The sequence below is a fragment of the Vulpes vulpes genome, unplaced genomic scaffold (genome assembly GCF_048418805.1).
Source record: "Vulpes vulpes isolate BD-2025 unplaced genomic scaffold, VulVul3 Bu000000756, whole genome shotgun sequence".
In the NCBI taxonomy this organism is placed as follows: Eukaryota; Metazoa; Chordata; class Mammalia; order Carnivora; family Canidae; genus Vulpes; species Vulpes vulpes.
In genome coordinates, this window is record NW_027325687.1 from 346,967 (window position 1) to 368,068 (window position 21,102).

At 37.2% G+C, this 21,102-nt stretch overlaps 2 long non-coding RNA genes across 2 annotated transcripts; one reads left to right on the forward strand and one right to left on the reverse strand.

Moving 5' to 3' along the window:
• Window positions 1-1,487: 1,487 nt before the first annotated feature.
• LOC140596624 (uncharacterized) lies at window positions 1,488-20,847 on the reverse strand. Its single transcript, XR_011998520.1, has 4 exons — window positions 20,490-20,847; window positions 17,866-17,987; window positions 3,964-4,079; window positions 1,488-2,740 (listed from the first exon to the last, which is right to left on the reverse strand). It is a non-coding gene; the product is annotated as an uncharacterized lncRNA (long non-coding RNA).
• On the forward strand, window positions 9,223-18,665 carry LOC140596625 (uncharacterized). The gene is made up of 2 exons (XR_011998521.1): window positions 9,223-9,457; window positions 13,846-18,665. It is a non-coding gene; the product is annotated as an uncharacterized lncRNA (long non-coding RNA).
• Window positions 20,848-21,102: the final 255 nt, after the last annotated feature.

The following is a 21,102-nucleotide window of genomic DNA, read 5'->3' on the forward strand; positions in this document are numbered from 1 at the left end:
ACTTTACCTTCTGACATAAATGTGTCTCCGGACTTTATAAAAATGTTAATCGGATAGACTACCATGCTTTCCTGTAAATATTAGCCTGAAAGCACTTTTAACAAATTCTCTGAAAATAATGGTTCTCTTTCACAAATATTTTACCTTCAGTATCTCCTTACTGCTCACTGACTAGATGTGAGCTTTGCCTTGGGCCATGCGAGGTCACTGATCCTCACACACACACACGCCTGGCCTGTTTTCACCTCTCCTGGTGGCCGCAGCCAGGGAAGCCACTTCTGTAACTCAAAACCCTTCAAAGCCTTCCAAATCTCTGAAGAAGCCCCAAAGCCCTTAGTTCCTTGCTTCCAACATAATATTTGACCAAATTGGCCATTAGAAAATAATTGTTTTTCTTATGTATCAAGAAAAAAAAAAGAACTACAAGAAGAGCTAAAGAGTTAGTTTTGGAAACAGTATAGGTCTGGTGTAGGGACAGACCAGCTCTGGGTGTCTGAAGCAAAGATATTTGAGGTTGCTACAATTTCTGGATGATGAGCAACTGCAACACTAGAAGAGGCAACCTTAATGTGCAAAGACACTATTTTTTTTTCCTTAATTGGTAAATATTTTTGACCCAGATTTGGGATTAGGTATTAGAGGCCTAATAAAGCCACACTCATATTTATCTTTTAGTGCTGTTCAGCAAAAATCTGTGTATTTTGAGTATTGTAATTACCTAAGATATTTAGGTATCTTATAAGCGGTTTTAAAATATGCACTTGAAAAACTAATTTCTATTTGTGATTTCAAGTTAAAAGTAAATTTGCAACTAATATTAAAAACGTTTAGGGGCTCTTGGGTGGCTCTTGAGTGTCTGCTTTTGGCTCAGGTTGTGATCCCGGAGTCTTGGGATCGAATCCTGCGTTGGGTTCCCCACATGGAGCCTGCTTCGCCCTCTGCCTGTGTCTCTGCCTCTCTTTGTGTGTCTCTCATGAATAAATAAATAACATCTTTTAAAAAAAAGCATTTAGGGGTGCCTGGCTGGCTCAGCCGGAAAAGCATGTGACTGTTGATCCCAGTGTCTTGAGATCAAGCCCTATGTTGGATCTAGAGATTACTTAAATAAATACAACTTAAAAAAAAAAAAAAAAAAAAAACACTTAACAGAACTTAAGAATTACCTCATTTATAAATGACATATTGAAATACCTTAGAGTACTTAATTAATTAAGGGTTAAAAATCCTTGTAAAATGTAATAATATTTATAAACCAAATTTAAAATCTCCAGGGGAACTTCAGTCTTTGTAATTGTTATAAATATCAATTAAAAGTATAAAGATTGTTTCTGCCTATCATTTCTATGGAACAAAGTTAACCTCAGGACCACCAAAAATGCTCATATTGTCAGCTTAAGAGATGTTTTGAGCATTTCAGCTAAGGGCTAATTCGATGTGCTGCTAGCAGGGATGGCGAAATGGCACAGAGTTAAAGGGAGAATCATCAGTGCACTGAAATGAGAATAGTTTAATTCCTATTCAAACAATACTCTTAGTATTTACTCAATAGTTAGTGGGATTGGGAAGAAATCAATTTTCCATTCAAGGACATTGGACACACGAACAGATCCACATAACCCATTTCTGCTGCAGAACGCAGAATAGATGTTAGAATCTTTTTTTTCAAAACATTTTCTATTTTCCTGGGAGTGAATATCAGTTTGTTTATTAGTTGGTTAGTATTTCTGTGCATGTGTGTGCTGTTTAGCGGGGCCAACTTCTTGGGAAGCATTAAAAGGCTTAATGTTTAAAGATTTAAATCACCAGCTTTGCGTACAGGACAAAATACATTATTGGCTCCCAGAATTTCATGGGACTGCCAACTGAATTGCTTAGGAATACTGCAAAAACACTCAGTGAAGATTGGTTGGCATTTTAATTTTCTCTCCGGGTTGCTAGCTGCTCTAGAAAGTAGGATGAATTTACATTCAAGTCACATAAAGGATTATCTGTGTGAGCATTATTTAACTTCCCAACTCTTGGAAAGGGGCTCTGGAACAGATTTATCATTTGTTAGATACAGAAGTTACAAGATGGAAGCCAGAGCTTCCATAGCTTCCCATGATGTGGAAAGTGATGTGGGCAGTGATGGTATCCTTCGTGGAAGATAATTAGTTCGTTTGAGGTTGGGAATTCCAACTGGCTAGTGGTTGGAAATGTATGACTGAACCACAGGCCAAAAGCCAGGGTAAAAGAACATTTAAAAGTTAAATTTTGAGAGCTGATCTTGAGGCCTGAGATTGCCAAGAAAGACTGTGCAGAGAGAAGAGATCCCAGGAGTATCTCCATACAGCGCACTTGCAGCCTGAGGAGAACCTTGAGGTGAAAATGTGCACATGGGACCAGGAATTACAGAACTATGGACTGGAATCTGCCAACTTATATAGTGGTTCAGTGTGGTGAGTGTGTGTGTGTGTGTGTGTGTGTGTGTGTGGAGTAGGTGATTAGTATGAATCTATGTTTAGTATGGGTGATTACACATAAACATAAGAATTCCCAAAAAGTCTTGAAGAATTCTCTTTATGGCATCAATTGGTTAGCACTGGGAAGCAGCTCCCTCCGAGGGCGGGACACGCGTGTTCCTGCTTCACCGCCGGCCACATGTTTCATGTGTACAATCCATGTCTACTCACTTGCACCCCTCAGCTCCGTGCCTATCATTATCCACCTGTATGTTTTTGAGTTTGCAATCTGTGGTTTGCTGAATTAAAGCAGAGAAAAAGTTCACGTCAGTTAAGCACCCGACTCTTGGTTTCTGCTCAGGCCTTGATCTCAGGGTTGTGAGATCCATCCCCTTCAGGCTCTGCCCTCAGCAGGGAGTCTGCTTGTCTCCTTCTGTCTCTGCCCAACCCCCACTGGCTTTCTCTCTTTCTCTCTTTCTCCCTCTCTCATAAATAAATAAATAAATAAATAAATAAATAAATAAATAGATAAATAAATAAATAGATAAATAAATCTTTTTTAAAAAACAGAGGGAAGTTTCATGATGAGTAGTGAGTAGTGCACTGTGAAATTTTAGGGGGAGCTGTTCCTATTCCATTTAATTTCTGTGAACACACTTTATTTTGGGTGGTGTTATGGATTGAAATGCATCCTCCCCAAATTCGTATCTTGAAGGACCAACCAGAATAGGACCATATTTGGAAATAGGGTCATTACGGTTGTGTTTAGTAAAGAAGAGGTCATACAAGAGTAGGATGGGCCCGTAATCCAGTATGGTTGTGTCCTTATCAAAGAGGAAATTTGGACACAGACTTGTGTACAGGGTGAATGCTTTGTGAAGAGGAAGACAGAGATCTAGAGATTAAGGAACACCTAAAATTGCCAGGGAACCACCAGAAGCTGGGAGAACGGCACAGAAGAGATTTTCCCTTACACTCCGCCTGAAAGGAATCAACCCCTCCAGCACTTCGATCTGGGACTTCTGGCTTCCAGAACAGTGAGATAGGAAGTTTCTGTTATTCAAGCCACCGAGTTTGTGGGACTTTGTTAAGGAATCCTTAGCAAACTAATGCAGAGGGAAAGAGCATTCTTTCTGAAGACACCTTTTTGCCACTTTTAAAGATCACAGGGAAACATCTTTTTTTTGTTTTCTAGAGACTATGAATTATAAAATTTGAAAAAGGAGACATGCCTAAGAAGAACACTTGGCACATTTAGAAAAAGATCCATTTAGTTAACTGTGACAAAATCACACAGCTAAGAGACAGTGAAGCCTTGGTCTGAATCCTACTCCTCTCAGGACTGATGTGTATTTGGGGGCATTATCTAATTTCTTCTTAGCGTAGGTGTCACCTCCAAATAGGAATCCCAGTTGTGCCTCTCGTATAGCAGTGTTTTAAGGCATAAGTGGAAAAAAACCCGTAAAAGGACTAGCATGGTGTCTACACTCAATAAATGGTAGCTTACATGATAGGCACTTACCACTCTATTTCCTTTTAAGAATCACACATCAAAGCATCCAAGTTGTGCCAAAACCCTTGGGACTGTAAGGACTTTGACTTCGTTTTTTGGAGGCATTATTGAGTCCTTACGATATTCTTCTAAAAAAAAAAAAAAAAAAAAGGTGTGACTTTCTGGTATGCAAGTGTGGGAAATAAGGGAAAATGTCAACTCACCTGATTTAATTGTAGTAGAATAACTCAGAACAAGTGAGTGTGTTATCCAAAGGTGCTGGCCCTAGAGCTAGTAGGGAGTTCAAGTCCTCAGAGCCTAGGCACACGGTGGTGGTCAACTGCACCTAACAGGTGTCCTGCCACATTTGATGTCGTTAGTGGCTTTTGGAAGTTTTTTCAACACTGGAATGGGAACTCCTGGAAACAGAGACCTCGTTTCAATCTTTTCTTTTGCTCTAGCTTCAAGACTCAATGGTGTAATTAATGCTCCCTGGATACGTAGATGGCAAGTTTCAGTAAGCAAACCAAAAGAACTAGCAAAACTACCTAAAAGGTGGTGTCATTGCTGCAGTTTCTTGGTCTAATGAAATTAAAATCATCTGCATGAAGTGCTGGTTGGAGTAACGTTATGGATAAGTTTCTTTTACCCTGATTTTGTTTCTCCCTTTAATGAAACCATCTATACTCTCTTAAGATTGAAAGGACATTTTGGGATGGCTAATGTTAAAGGGGTCCATTTGTCTGGGCTCTTTTCCAGACCTTTTCTACAGTTACTGCAGTTACAACTTTTGGAAATGCTTGGCTACAGTTAGGCTTGGTTAAATATACTATCCAGTCTCTAAAGCCTACAGTAGACATTTATGCATGTATTGAAGTTAAAAATTGCCACTTAACGTATAATTTTATTATTTCTGATGCACTTTATAAACCTCATCTTTCTAATTCTCTTAAGAGGCAAACTGTCCTTCAAGGAGATATTTGTAAAACCTTCCAAATGTGGGTAAATAGACTGAACCTAAGACCTCTTTTTTAACAGAATGTCGTTCCTTGCTTAGGCTTTCCTATTGTCGCTGCCATTCTCTTTTGCATGTGATGCTTTAAAGCACAAACCAGGAATCACACAGGCCCCGCTGGAATATAAGATCATGAGCCACACAGTATTTAGCCCAAATGTCACAGAAAAACATGTGCATTTTATCATCAGATAAGTGTGAACACTTTTACCTCTATAGACTGAGGTAAAGTAATATAGGACTTTATTTTTAATTTGTAAAAATATTGCCAGATTAGTCTGGACAGACTGTCCAGACAGACAGACAAGCAATATTTTGTTTAAAGTGCTAGCAGCTTTCACCATTTTATTTTTTATTTTTTACTTTTTATAAATTTATTTTTTATTGGTGTTCAATTTGCCAACATATAGCATAACACCCAGTGCTCATCCCATCAAGTGCCCCCCTCAGTGCCCGTCACCCAGTCACCCCCACCCCCTGCCCACCTCCCTTTCTACCACCCCTACTTCTTTTCCCAGAGTTAGGAGGCTCTCATGCTCGGCGTCCCTTTCAGCTTTCACCATTTTAAATATGGTTTATCATCATAACGCTGGAGATTTGTAGCTTTTGTATTTTGGTGTCCCATGGAGAAGGAGGTGCCCTCAGTTCAGTCCAAAAGGACAGGGGGCAACGTTCCAAAATTGCTCAATCCATGTAGCATTCTGTTTCTGAGCAAAGAATTGAACACACACAAAATACCACCTTTGCTTCTGTCGCTGATGTCGTCTGATTGACTTGGAACAGGTAGGCTGTGTGGGGTTTATTCCTTAAGCTTTAGGTTTCAGCTGATTTTAAGTCAGTGTAAGAGGTACGTGCATGTGAGAGAGAGACAGACAGACAGAAAGAATAGGAATAGATTTTCTTCAATTGAATAGAAATCGATCTCAATCAGGATTTTTTGAATCAAACTTCACTCAAATATCAGTTGGTAGAGGCACCCCCAAGGGTGCCGAGCATCCTGTGGGTACCACCTGCTTGAGTTTGCCGAGGATGAGAGGCCCTGACCACTCTCCACGTGGCCCATTTCCTGGGGCGAGGCTCGTCCTTCAGGGACAAGGAGCAGGCTTGCTTTGTGCTCCATCTCCCAGGCCGTGTTGATCAGCTGGGATGCAAACCCACCGAGCCTAAGACCGGGCTCTCTGTGTGCACCGTGGGACCCGGTGGATGTGAGGAATCACTGCAAACCTAATGCCCAAGCTCCTTGCTCTGCTGCTCCCTTGTCTCTGACCCAGGAGACTTGGGTCATCGGTCAGTGTCCATGAAATGCGTCCATGAAACACGGACAGGCTGCTGTGCTAGCTTATAAGAAGGCCGAAATCCCAGCCCCAGCCCCATCTCAGAACTCAGATTGGAAATTGTATGCGGTAAAAACGAGCACCAATGAGAGGAGCATAGAAGATGATTTTGTATTAAGAATATCATTCAGGGGCACCTGGGTGGCTCAGCGGTTGAGCATCTGCCTTCAGCTCAGGTTGTGATCCTGGGGTCCTGAGATCGAGTCCCGCATCAGGCTCCCTACAGGGAACCTGCTTCTCCCTCTGCCTGTGGCTCTGTCTCTCTTTCTGTGTCTCTCATGAATAAATAAATAAAATCTTAAGAAAAAGAATATCATTCAGATATTTTAAATACAGCTAATATTTCTTTCAATTCACTATTTTTTGATATGCAAATCTCCAATGAATCCAAAATTAGTTATAAACCACATTCAACATAAGTAGATATAACACAACAAATTTTCTTAAATTAAGTCCTTAATTACAGGTCTCAGCTCGGAGAAAATATTTTAGAACCACTTAAACAGTTCAGAAAAACAATACACTTGGAAAGTCCTTAAAATAAGTTGAATAATAGCATATCTGAGTCACTGAATAGCAAAATAATGAAAATATATTTATGATTTGGTTACTCTGAGTGGAATTTATCTGAAATTTAGACGGTCTTCTTATTGGATGTGGTGTGGAATAATGAAACACCTGCAAGGTGATTTTAACCATCCAGTTTTTCTTTTATGAACAAATTTGGAAATGGCAAGCTTAACTTGAAAGCATTGGGTTGCAGGTACCCAGCATGGAAACCGAAGCATCTCCAAGAACTGCAATTAAAATATGTTTATATTTGGAGATAGGAGATTCTGATTCCTTTAGAGCCCTGTTAAATTAGGTGCAAAATGATGTGTTCATGGTTGAATTAAAAAAAAGTCAGTGAGAGCTGCTTAACATCTGGCAAAATAATCTTAGTTTAGAACAGAGATCCCTGTACATTGATTGCTTTCCCTAAGATTAAAAGCCACCACAAGTACATGCTCCTTCATGAAGAGGGAAAGAAAATAAGCTGTATGAAAAAGAAAGTATAGACCGTCTATGTGTAAATGGTACTTCAGTAAAAATGGGAAGATTCCTTTGGTCCCGTCATCTTACATTTTGCAACACTTACTATTTATGAGGTTTGTTTTTGGGCTCAGAACTCCAAATTTGTTGTGAAAAAGTGTCTAGATGAGATCATTTCATCCAGTGATGAGGTAGCTTCTCTTTCCATGTGCATTTTCTGCATACTCCTGTCTCCTTTTGCCATGTGGTTTAATGCTCATTGTTTATTGTTAAATTTACTGATTTTCCTTTTTTTCATTTGGCTTTTCTGGGTATTGCTTAACAAAATATCCTGTGCATTTATAAGGAATAAGTTTGCAGGCTGGCCTGTTCTTTGCAGGTAGGGAGGGATGGAGGAGTGAGGAAAATAAATAAATGCTTCTTTGTTACAATACGCTGATGACCAACATCACGGGGTTGGAAGAGTTTGTGCATTTAGGAAGAAAGGATCTTTGGATTGTGTACTTTATTATGAAAAGTTGCTTGACATTCTGCTCATGAAATGGGTTCACACTGCCAAGAAGGGACTGTAGCACATTTATTCCTAGTAGTAGAAGTCAAATCTATCTCCATATTTGCAGATTTAATCAATTGAATATGTTTTCCTGTTTTTTACATTGGTTTTTGCAATTTCTGACAATGGTCTTTTTTATAGAGCAAAAATCACTCTGAGTATCGAAACCTACCAATTCCCCATCTGTTCTTCCTAAAAAACTATTGAGGTGTAAGAGAGAAGAACGACACGTGAGGTAATAGCTACCTCTGTTCCAGCTTTCCAGATGAGAGAACTGCTTTCAGAGACATAGCATTTCCTGCCACTAAAAATATAGCCACTTCACCAGCAAAAATCAAGTTTATTTTCCTCTACTTTTAAATAAAAAAATTTTTTTTACAGATTTCTTTATTGAGTTGAGAGAGGGAGGAAGAGAGAGAGAGTGCGCACAAGCAGGGGGAAGGGTGGGGAGAGGGAGAGTTAGAGTCTCAAGCAGACTCCCCACTAAGCATGGAGCCCCAAGTAGGGCTGGGTCCCAGGACCCTGGGATCATGACCTGAGCCAAAATCCAGTCCGTCACTTAACCGACTGAGCCACCCAGGTGCCCCTAAATAAAATTTAATGTCTCAGAAAATTAAAAGAATCTGAATCTTTCTGTCACCATTCGTTTCTACATTGGCTTCTATGATGGTCTTGGAATACACCAGCAGGTTCCCTCTTGACTCCCTAGATGCCTTCTCAGGGCTGCCTTCCTCCATCCACCCATGGAAAATTGCAACCTTCACACAACTCCCAGTACATCTCATCCTCCTTTACTGCTTTATCCTTTCTGCTAGCACTGCTCATAATCTAACATCATGCATAGCTGTTTATTGTTTGTCCTATCCCTAGAGAATAAGCCCCGTGAAGATAATTTGTTTTGTTCCATCCTATCTTCCAAGTGTCCTCCTGGTGCCTGGCATGCTGCTAAGGGAGTGCTCAAGAAATAGTGTTTGAATAAATGATTCAGTGATTCTGTATCTCTGCCAAACACTTGAGGCAAAGTGATAATCTGTACTTTCTTTTTAAAAAAAGTAAAAATTCTGGGGCACCTGGGTGGCTGGTTGAGTGTCTGACTCTTGATGTTAGCTCAGGTCTTGATCTCAGGGTTGCGAAATCAAGCCCCCCGTTGGGATCCGTGCTGGGTGTGGAGCCCACTAAAAAAAAGTAAAAATTCTGATTTAAAAAAACTGTGATAAAGGTTTTTGTTGTTGTAGGTTGTTAGTTTTTTGTTTGTTTGGTTGGTTTTTTTTTTTTTTTTTTTTTGAGCTTAAAGGTGTGGTATTGTGTGCCAGATTTTCTTTTCTTTTTCTTTTTTTTTTTTTATTTAGATCTCAGGAAATCTCAAGTGCCCTCATTTTCTTTAAAGGATTATGTTGTTGAAGCCATTATTACACAGTTGTAGTGCGGCTGCCAGAAGACTGAGAAAGATATAAATGGGTAGGTCTTTTAGAGACGCGACCTGTGCTCTTGAGTCCTGTACAGAGGCTGTACCTCCAAAAGGGTCTCCTTCTTGGAATCAATCATCACCCCGGGAAAATCAATGGACATGCTGTTCCATCGGCTTACAATGTATGTTTCTTTGCAACATGGAAACTGTTTTTTTTTTTAATAAAGTAATTGATTTCTGTCTTTTCTCACCAAGTATTGCTAAAAAACCCCCACATATTTCTTCTTATCTTCCATTACATAAATCTTCCCATGCAAAAATTCCATTAACTTAAAAACAGATAGTGATCTTTTTCTTGCTAAGTTAAGGAAAAAATTATAAAAAGGCAAGGCATTGAACCAATCATATAATTTACACCATAAAGTGACACAAAGATTTATCATTTGGAATCCCTGTGAGAATAACTCTTCCATCAGGTCTCTGCTCAGGCGTGTGTACAAAGGGGAAAGAGATCACCTCTGCTCATTCTGCAAGGAGCTACCCTGGGGTCGACGAAGAAGCGTTTTAATAGGCTATATGATGATCTTTCTAATTTTTTTATATACATACATAAACCTGATAATGTGGGTACTAAAGCTTATCACCTCACAGTTTTATGTATAAGATTTAACAGATCAGAGCTATGACCACAGATTATAGCATTAAAAATCTTTTTTTTTTAAAAAGGAGAAAAAAGAGACAAACTGAAAAACCAGACTCTTAACTATAGAGAACAAACTGGTGGATGCCAGAGGGGGATGGGTGAAATAGGTGATAGGGATTGAGGAGAGCACTTGTGATGAGCACTGAGTGTTGTATAGAACGCTATATTGTATGGAATCACTATATTGTATACATGAGATTAATAGCATATTGTATGTTAATTATACCGGAATAAAAAAAAATACCTTTTTCTAAAATCTGTCATGACAGGTTTCCACATAGTTGTGGAATGATCTTAAGGAGAAACACTAAAATTAAAACGTACTTGTCAAAATTTCCAAGCCAATTTTAGAAAAGTGAATCATTTCTTCCCTACCCACTTTGTACTAAATTCAGCAGCATAGCAATCTATTTTATTTTACTTTATTTTATTTTATTTTACTTTACTATTTTATTTTATTTTATTTTATTTTATTTTATTTTATTTTATTTTATTTTATTTTATTTTATGTTAGAGAGGGAGAGAGAGAGTGTGTGCCAGAGTGTGAGGGGGTGCAGAAAGAGAAAGAGAGAGAGAGAGAGAGAATCTCAAGCAAACTCTCTGTCCAGTGCTCTGTCCAGAGCTCATGTTGGGGCTCAATCTCACAACCCTGAGATCATGAGCTGAGTGGAAATCAACAGTTGGACAATTAACTGACTGAACCACCCAGGTGTCCTAGATTCTCTTTTAAAAATTCAGAAAATTCTTTGTTCTACAGGATGTTATGTTGATGGGCTTATGCTTCCTGTAAGCATTAATATATAGTTTAATAATGATTGGAACTAAATTACTATCCATGCTGTATCCTATAGAGCTTGATGCGTCTGACATCTTGACGCATCTATCACCACCTTTGTGCCTATTGCACGTGTCTACAAGTACACAACATCCATATGGCTGGCTACAGTATATACACACAATTTTCATTCTAGGAGAAATAGTGTCATTAGGTGAGTTTTTATACTCTCTAATGGCAAAATGTGGAAACAATGCAACACAGTAGGTTTCCCATCCTTTGGTTTGCAGTCAAAAGCCTTACAGCCAAATTTATTGCCTTAGTATGGTAATCTACTCAACTCAGATGTCTTAGAGCAGTTATTCCAGTTTTCTTCAAAAAACTGTGTTATATTTATCTTTAAGTGATTTATCTCATACCGTGCTTTAGTTTGTGACCTGCTTCAAATTCTTTCAGAACGTCAAATACTCAAATACAATGAAAGTTAAGTTTGTATTTCTGTTGTGAATAAACATATATCTACCTTTAATTCCAACAGTGAATAAAATTAGAATTTCATAGGTTAGAGCAGTCGACAGAACACTCTGAATGCTTTCCTTCCAGGAATATATTCCCATTAAATTTACTTCTTTTGGTGGCTCCAACATTCAGAATGTTTTTTCACCTTTGAGTTCTTCATCAGGGGGTTACTGATCTGAAGGGCCAGTTATCTAATGTTTTATAGCATGTGGCTAATTTCCTGTGTTTTTATTAGATCTCTCTTCTTTTTGGTAAATTTACTTATTTAAAAAAATAACAATGACTTACACACGAAATAACCTACACAGCAATAGACCAGCAAACTCACATCTTTCGTGAGTTTAATAATATTCTTGTTTTGCCACATCGACCTGTAGCTCTGGTTCAACACATTAAGAAATCATCCACATGAAGCTTTTATTTTTGTTCCCAGCCAAAATGAATTTCTTTGTAAACTCTATGATTTCCCATGAATCCATGAATTTGAAACTAAGCAGTGCCCGACTCTAAGGATTAATGGGAAAATATTTGGGGTTTTCTAACTCTGACTGAAGGCTGGGTGAAATCAATTATTTAAGCACTATAAAGCAAGAGCTTGGGTCTCAGACAACGATTACAAAGCAGACACACTTTAACACCCAGAACAACCATGTGGATCTTGTTGATTCCTTTACCATGGCCAACGGGTGAATGAAATATCATTCCTGTCTGCTGATGCCATGGAGATTCCTTCAATCTAAGAGCAGCTGGAGGTCCCATTTACACACACACACACACACACACACACACACACACACACTTTTTGGTTGTACAGATGTTAAATATAAAGAATCACTATAACTTTTATTAAAGCAATCAGAAAAGCGATTGACTTTTTTTTTCTACTGTATCTGCAGTGGTTTTCTGGGTTTCAGATACTCAATTTGTACAAAGTAATAAATGTCAGTGCTCTGAAAAGGAAAGTATTATACTTCTTACTGCGCTCCTGAAATAGTCAAATGCTATGGAAAAATTTATTGAACACTTGATGTGACTTTTATAGTCAGTCTGATTTTTAAGTGCTTAGAGGAGATACGCTTTACTATGCCTGGGTGCTCAGCAGTTGTACTACCCAATGCTTCACACTGTTAGATGAATTATTTGAAATACATGGCATTCAGATTGCTAAAACTTCTGATTCAAAGGAAGTCAATGGGTATTTTAGATGGCATTGGAGAACATGGGAGAGAGGAAAGATTAGAGGAAGAAGGAGGTGTTCACAAACAATCGTGTTTAGAGCTCTTGAAGATTAGCAACAGCTCCATGGCTTTGAAATCTAATAATCACATAAAGCCCCTCTCAAAGCAGTTGCAGCTTTTGGTGCCAGTTTTTCCCATATAGATCAACCTGCAGTAATTTATCAAGATCAAGGTAAATTTCAAAGAGAATTTTTCTAAAAACAAATTATGGTCACTGCTGATTATTCATTCAAAATCATAAATCTTTTGTGGTGAGGTGACAGAGACCAGACATTGTCACTGAACTGAAAAACAAAAAACAAAAAGCAAAAAACAAAATAAAAAAGCAACTATTTTCCTCCTTGTTTGTAGTGATCAATGTGAGGTTTTAGTATCAGTCTCGAATATCTTCTGGTATCTGTGATTTAGACTAGAGCGCTCTACTTCAAACTTTTATTCACGGACCTCTTAAGGGATTTTGTGAAACTATGGATAACTTCATATTTAACTGACCATTTTAAAGTTTTCATTATAAACATAAATATTGAAACTTAAAAAAAAAACTTCCATCATATGGTAAATGAGCATAACTAAATTGAAACTGCTACTTCATTTTTTGAATTGCATCTCCTGGAATTTAAATACCATAGCGATTTGCTATGAACCATTATGTATTTTAAAAATATAGAAAATATATTTATGTTTGAATGCCTTTTGCTGATCATCTTATACTTCCATGTAAAAAGAACACATGTACATTACGCATAATTAGAATATACAATTTTAGACTTTCCTGTGGTTGTAAATCTCTGATAAATGATTTTTTTTCTGAATTGGATCTTCACTATAGTTTTATTTTTATGACATTGATAACTTTTTATATATACTAAATTTTTGAAAGATAGTATTTAAATATACAATTCAGAAATTTGGTAGTGCATCTCTTTATAAGTCTTTTACTGGGTGGAACTTTTAAATGTTAATTTATGTATCTAAATATTCCTTGTTGCTGGATTTAGACAGTGTTCAAATAGAATTCTAATTATATCTTTTTTGTTAGCTTAGATGTACATGTTCAGAAACCTTATCACGTAGATAAGCAGGTAGAAACAGAAGAAGTTTTATTATTAGAATTTGGCATAATTCTTTGCAGTCCTTCCTAGTTATCATTCCAAATCACAGATTATTAGAAACCATCTTGATAATAGATCACTACCAGTTGGGTCTTGCCTTAATTTTGTTCAAAACAAAGAATTGTAAACTACCTGACTTATGAAAAGATTTATTACCAGTCATTAATCATTTCCTTTCTCAACACCAATAATAATATTTTTATACCTCTGTTTGGCTTCCCAGAAGTTTTTACACCCCAGAAAATGGACTGCAGTAACTCCGAGATGAGCAAGTACCATCTTGAGAGAGAGATTGGACAGAAGGTCTTGAAGCTCAATTAAAAGTGTATTCTCAGGAGGATCAATTTAAGACAGTGTACGTGCGTGTGGTAATTTAAGCACATGGAAGTTGAGAATTTGGAAGTTCATGTCTTGATACCCCACGGGAAGACTTAACGTATACCTGGGTGTATGCATTCCAAAGTTTGAAGACAGCTGGCTTAGAGCATTTCAACTTACCATGAAGAATTTCTCTTCTTCAATTCAGATTAGGTAATCATGTGGTCATCCTCACAGGTTAGGTGTTTTTATTTCTGTCATCTATGTGATAATCATTTTTGAGGGAGGGGAGAAGAACTAGGACAATATGAAATACCTCTGTCAAGATACTGTAGTACAATAGGGATTAAAATATTTATAAGTAGTCTCATAACTACCTCAAAGTTCTTTGAATTTCAGGACAGCATTATTTAAAAAAAATTTTTAATGACTTTATCTTGTAGAGAAATAAATCAGATTTATTCAAAGATTTATGTATTATTCCAAGTTAAAGTACAGGAGACATTGGAAATTATTTAATTTTTAATTCATCGATAGATTAGTATAAATTCGTCATGTGGAAAATCTAAGGAAATAAAATTCATCTATCTTACACTTTGTATCTTTTTCAGACTTAATTTTGTAGACTTTTAAATAAACTTTTAAATAATTTTTTCTTTGCCTCTACTTCTATTCAGAAATTTATCCATATTTCTGAATTTTGGTTGCTCAACATTTCCAAATTCTTTGAAGCCTTTGTTGCATGCTAATAAAACCCCTGAGCATATTTGTTATGAGAAACATAACAATTTTTTTTGCACTACCATTAGCACTTTCTCTTTCCATTTAAAATACACTTTTAACAATGTAACGTTTAATGATTTTTTTTATATATTTGTTTCTTGCTGCCATGGCACATGGAAATATATTTTCTTCTTGGAAATGACAATAATAGCTAGTTTTTAAAATCCTGTTGCTATCAAAATCAATGACCTTTATTGTTAAAATTAATAAACAACTAACATACTTTATTTGTACTATGCTTTTTATACACATAATATCCAATACTCCAAACTAAACTAATGCAAAGATATTATCTTCCATGTTAAAAATGAGTTTGAGAGAAATTGCTATCCCCTTTTTTTAATATTATATTTTTAGAAGATGGTCAAGCGAGGATTAAAATCCAGCCTTTTTTTTTTTTTCTTTTCAACTCCGAAATTGTGCTTGGGTTTGAATTATTTTCTCCCAAATGCTTTTAAGAGTTACAGTTCTGAAGCTGTCCTTCCCTGTTACTGATTCTATTTATCCACATTATATCAAAGTCATTGCTACTTTATTTGCAGGCTCATATAGTAAGAGTGAAATTTCCGGTATGTTTAAATTCATCTCTTAACCAAAATAAAAATTATATATTTATTAATTATGTATCCTGATAGACTGGTAACTGGAATATTGTCTTGTTCCCCTATTCCTGAGTCTTTAAACTCATAACTCATTAATGGTCAAATGTGTCTAAGATTATGAACTCCACTTTCTATTTTATTTCACTCTCAGGACTCCAGTCCTACCCCCGAGTTCCTGTTCCTGCTGAGTTACAAGGTCTTTACGTAGACTATCTTTGAATGTTTGTTATCCTACGTATATGTGGCTAAGTATATCTGCTCCTGGATACTTGTTGCTGTATTTCATCTATCATTGGAATATTCATTTCTTCTTTACTATTTACTGTTGATCTCTGTGTATTCCTGAAATTACATGTTCCATCTGCCCAGCTTCCTGCTAGCAAGCACTCATAGTTAATTTTCTCTTGCTTCTTCGTATCTGGTTTACCTAATTATAGTTTGCAGTCGTGGGATAGGTAATATGTCAGAATTTGTGAAGAGACTAGGGAATAGAATAAATGCACACAAAGCTTCTAACTAAGAATTGGGAGGTTTTATAACTACGTATCCTGAAAGAGACACATAAAAAGAACTAGAAGATTCAATGACAAGTGGCATCTGGTTGGGCATTAAAATGTCTATAGTTTTACTTTAAATACTTCAGCATAGATGGTATTGTATTACCTGATTCTTATTATGATTAAGTTAAAACTCAGTTGCTGAATTCTGAATTCTAATAGGGAATTCAAACTCCAGGTGTCGTCAGCTGGAATTCTGCTGAGAAAGTCCATGTTCCAGTTACTTTGTATGCTCATGTCTCCCTCTTGGTCAGCACATGAGGCTTTTTTAATCACATAGTGAATGTCAGAAATGATTTTAATTTGCAAATTTGATATTTTCTAATTACAACAGTGATTGTTAAATTGGGTGCTCACTGGTAAAATTAAATATACTCAAGATACGTGGATTAGTGGGGACGCCTGGGTGGCTCAGCAGTTGAGCGTCTGCCTTTGGCTCAGGGCGTGATCCCAGGATACAGGATCAAGTCCCTCATTGGGCTTCCTACGAGGAGCCTGGTTCTCACTCTGCCTGTCTCCGCCTCTCTCTCTCTCTCTCTCTCTCTCTCTCTCTGTGTGTGTCTCTCATGAATAAATAAATAAATCTTACACACACACAAAAGATAGTGGATTAGTGTGTTTCCTATGCATATTCATCCTTTGGAGAATAGTGTATAAGAATCCAGCAAGGTGTAGTCTCTAAGGAAAGATGACAACCTGGCTCAGACCTTAGTCTCAGAATCCATGTGCCTCTTAAAATTTATTGAAAATCCTGTAAGAATGTATATTATGAATTTGAAAGTAAAAAAAATTAAAATATTTATTGATCAATTTTAAAGTGGTGATAAAATATTTCGTTATACATAACATTTGTGAAAAATAACTTCATTCTTAAAAAGACTGGGAAGCTTAACATTGTTTTACATTTTTGAAAAATCTCTTTAGTCAGATGTCTGGATTATTAGAAGAGGCCACGATTCTCACATGTGTCTGCTTTGGTCTATGAAATATATCGTTTTGGTGGAAGTATACAAAGAAATCCTGATTTCATAACTCATCTGACTTATGAAGCTGAAAAAATAAGTAGTTTAACATTTTTGCAGATAATTTGGTTGTATATTTTTGGTATTACATCACAGCATAAGAAACGGCAGTTTATTGAAGATTCATTGCAATGTGGAATCTGAAATGAAACCCATGAACATTTTGTATTCTGTTCCACTAAAATCTGTTGGCCTATCTTGCACTTCAAATGGATCTTTTATCCATGCATGATTTTGTAACATTGTGCATTGGTCACTATGAAACACTGGTGCACTGACTCATGCAGATCTTACAAATGTTAACTCACTTTATTTTACAATAAAAAGAAAAAGCACAGTCATTAACATAACACTAATATTATGAGAAAGCTTGTAAATATTGGGAAACTGCCAATATGGTAAAGAAATCAAAGTCTTAAAATGTTAAGTTTTGCTTGAAAATCCAATTTTATCACTGACAACAAATATTGTCAATTGCTTTCTTTGAAGGAGCAGGCTCACTTCATTCAGTTTGGGGAACATGCCTGCCAAATACTCAAGGTTGAATAACCATATTTTGTCTTTTAGTTCCTCTTTCAAGTAAAAATAGTGTTCCATTAAAACAAAACAAAACAAAACAAAACAAAACAAAACAAAACAAAACAAAAAAACTAGTTTGGTTGTAATTTGATCACCCAAGTGTTTTACCTTGAGTCAGCCATTGTACTTTGGTATGTAACTAATAGAAATTTTCCATTTTGCCCACAGAATGTTCAAAAGACATGTTCTCAGGGTCTAGGTTTAATAAAATCAATAAATGTTATGCTTTCTCAAGGACATTCTTAAATGGAACTTTATCCCCTGTGAATGCACTGGCGTCAAGAACACAGGCTCTGGGGCAACTGCTGGAAGAACACAAGATTCTGGTGTAGTTTCGTGCCACTGCTTTGATTTGTGCTAAGGCTCCAACAGTTTTACTCACCACTGCTTTGGTACCATCGGTGTAAATGTTGAAACACTGATAAAAGGCAGACTATTATTACAGAATAGTTTTGATCTTGCAGATTCTCCTAGGGAATCACGTTCTAGGAACTGCTATTCCAGCTAAATTAAAAAAAAAAAAAGTCAATGTATCTAAACAGCAACACAGAAAAATTCAGGTGGTGTTAAGGAAAGCAATTTTACTTCTGGAATCTTGTTCTGGTTAAAGGGAAGCTTCCCTGCTTGGAGGGAGCTGGATCTCTAAGAGGACAGAGAACTAGACTTCATTGGGTTTCCAGGACAGAACTATGACTGGCTTCTTACCCATTGGCTAAAAATGATTGATGACTACAATTTCTACAAAACAACCTTCAAGTTCTGCCTGACGAATCTGGATGAAGTTGGTTTACAGCATTTGAGAAATCAAGAAATGCTCATGAGGGAGAAGTCATTTTCCTTCTGGGTTCTTCTTCATACAAGCTACGGGACCCTGGACAAGTTGCATATTACGGTATCTTAGTTTCTCCTTAACAGCAGGATCGACCACCTAGGCTTGCCAAGAGGAATGAATGAACTCTCACGCGTGAAAAGTGCTTAGTTCATACGACGTGCGTGGAGTGCTTCGTTCAATGCTTGGCACACAATGAGCCCTCACCAGTGCTGGTTGCTTCTCTTATCATCGTTGTTATCATCACTGTTACTGAATGTGATTTGAAGGAAATTTGACTTGATCAGTGGTAGTGTTTGGATGCCAGCAGAGTCACACTGAAAAAGGCATATGATATGGTCAAAGAAACAAAATAATTCAATTAGGCTGGAATATAGGGGTGTCCAAACAGGGGTTGTAAGGGCCCGAGATGGAGAAGTTGACTGAAGAGGACTGGCATGTTAGGATAAGATTTTAAAACTTAATTTTGTAGCCATTAAAGGATCTTGAGGGATATAATCAAAACTGTGTTTTGTTAGATTTATATGTTAGCAGAATGCATATTGGGTTTCAGAGAGGTAACAGAAATATATAGCTACAGCACTTGGACTCACGGAATTTACTTTGCCATTTTTATACAATTGTCTAGCAGATTTTAATTTTAACACCATAGTGTAAGTCCAAGTTTTGAAAGAGTAAACCTCAAATTAAGGAATGTTGCTATTGTAAAATGAATAATGTGATGGGAAGTTCTTTGGGTCGGAGTGAGCTGTGAGCCAAAAACATATGGAGGGCAAATATTGCCAAATATTAATTATATTTTGTGCCTGCACAAGATTTTTTTGAGTTTTATTTTATTATCCTAGAAGAGGCTTAATATTTGGTCCTAACTTTTTTTTTTTATGCCTGAACAATATAAAAGTTGGGAAGAAATTCCTTTTGTACCACGGTATGCATATAGTTTTCTGATCTCTAAAACAAAAGATTGGGTTACACGAAAGTAGAATGATAATTTTGTTTTTCTTTGCCTGTGTTTACTTATAGGAATTTTGTTACTTGCTCCTCATCCCTTAATGTCTGGAGCCTGAGAATATAGTAATAATAAAATTTCAGTGCACTGCTATGGAGATGCAGTAAAATCATGATATAAAAATAGCCAGGGAGGCTTGATCACTAGTACTAGGTGAAAAACAAAACAAAACAAAGCAAAAGAATAAATCCCAAACTCTTAGTTCATCACTGTGATCCACCCAGCATCTCTTTCTAAATAACTGTCTTTGGTCAGGAAGACAGTAGTTGGAAATGATCACGTGACACATTCTTTTAGCCACATACTTATGGCTACCTATTGATCTTTCCCTAAAATTCATGCTTAGATTAATTTGTGTTCCTCTTGTGTGGCTGAAAACGTTGCGATTTTCTAATTCAAATACAGCTAACGTGAGTAAAGTATCCGCGGAGTGGAAAAAGTACTCCAAATGTGACTGAGCAATTAAGTTTGGTTTTCCAGTGTGGAAAAAAAAATGTACTCCCCAGGGGGCTCCATGTGTTGGCACCACCCAGCTGTTTGAAGAATTTGCTTGATGAAAGCAGAAATTGAAGGAGAACAAGGAAAAACAGGTGGTGTGTCAGGAGCACTGTTTCAGTGTGACATCTGCAGGTGGCTCTGCGGATCCGGGATCAGACCGACTCACTTCAAAAGGGTCCTCCTAGGGGTGCATCCAGAGTCTGCCAAAACTAAATGAGAGCTGAAAGTGTTAAAAGAATGCTAAAAATAGAGAAAGAGGGAAGGGAAGCATATGAAGTCATCCGAAGCCTCAGAAAAGATTTGATTCTCTTGAAATAAATGTATTATATATATTAATCTGTATGAAGATGTACATATTGTACATATTAATTAGTATGACATTAAAATTACAGAATATTATGCTTTGTTATGTTCACAGTTTTAAAAAAAGTCAAAAAAATCTTTGAGAGTTTCTATGGTCTGTTATCGTTGTCTCGTACCAAACCAGTAGGGTGTGCTCATGACTCAACATTCTGCTTGTGACAGCCCACCCTGACCCTGTGGTGTTTTCATTATAAGGTAAACAAAAATAGAATGCATTTAGGGGGGCAAAATGCCCTGTTCACACATTACTCTTGCAGTCACTTTCATGCCTCATTAAAATGACATGTTAAGATACACTTCACTTCACTTTGGTTCCTCTGCTGAAACGCTGATCAATCTCTTCTAGAATCCTCTTTTCACTTCTCCTGGGGAGTAATCCCTCAATACAGGTCCCGATGACCAAAGCTTTCTGCCTCTCTGAGCCTCTCTTTTAGGCAGCTGGCATGCTTTAGAATTGGATGCAGGAATCTTTCGGGTAAATAAACACTTTTGCAAAAAGGAGACAAACTAAATTATGTTGCTAACTCACGTCTACCCTTCATCCCACAGGATCTGGAAGGACAATGTAGAGTGTCTATTTCATTGCTTTCTTTCGACTTTTTGGGAGACCTCACTTCTCTCGCTGCAAAGTAATAAAGCTCAGTTTGGCAAAATGGACTCAGAGCAGAACTGAGAGACAAACAGTTCTTTCCAGGATAAAAATAGACGTCAGAACATTGCATTAGCTTCCTTCTAGACTTTCTTTATAATCTGTGGAGGTAGATTGCACTCAGTGGCCCTCACTAGCTGTTCACGGGAAAACTTGGCACAAGGATCCTGACTAAATGGATAGCATGAGCTCCTCTGCCTCCCAAACCCAAGCCAGCCACTGTGTGGACTACTATTGTTGAGTTGTGGCTGGCGTGGCTGAAAATGACTAA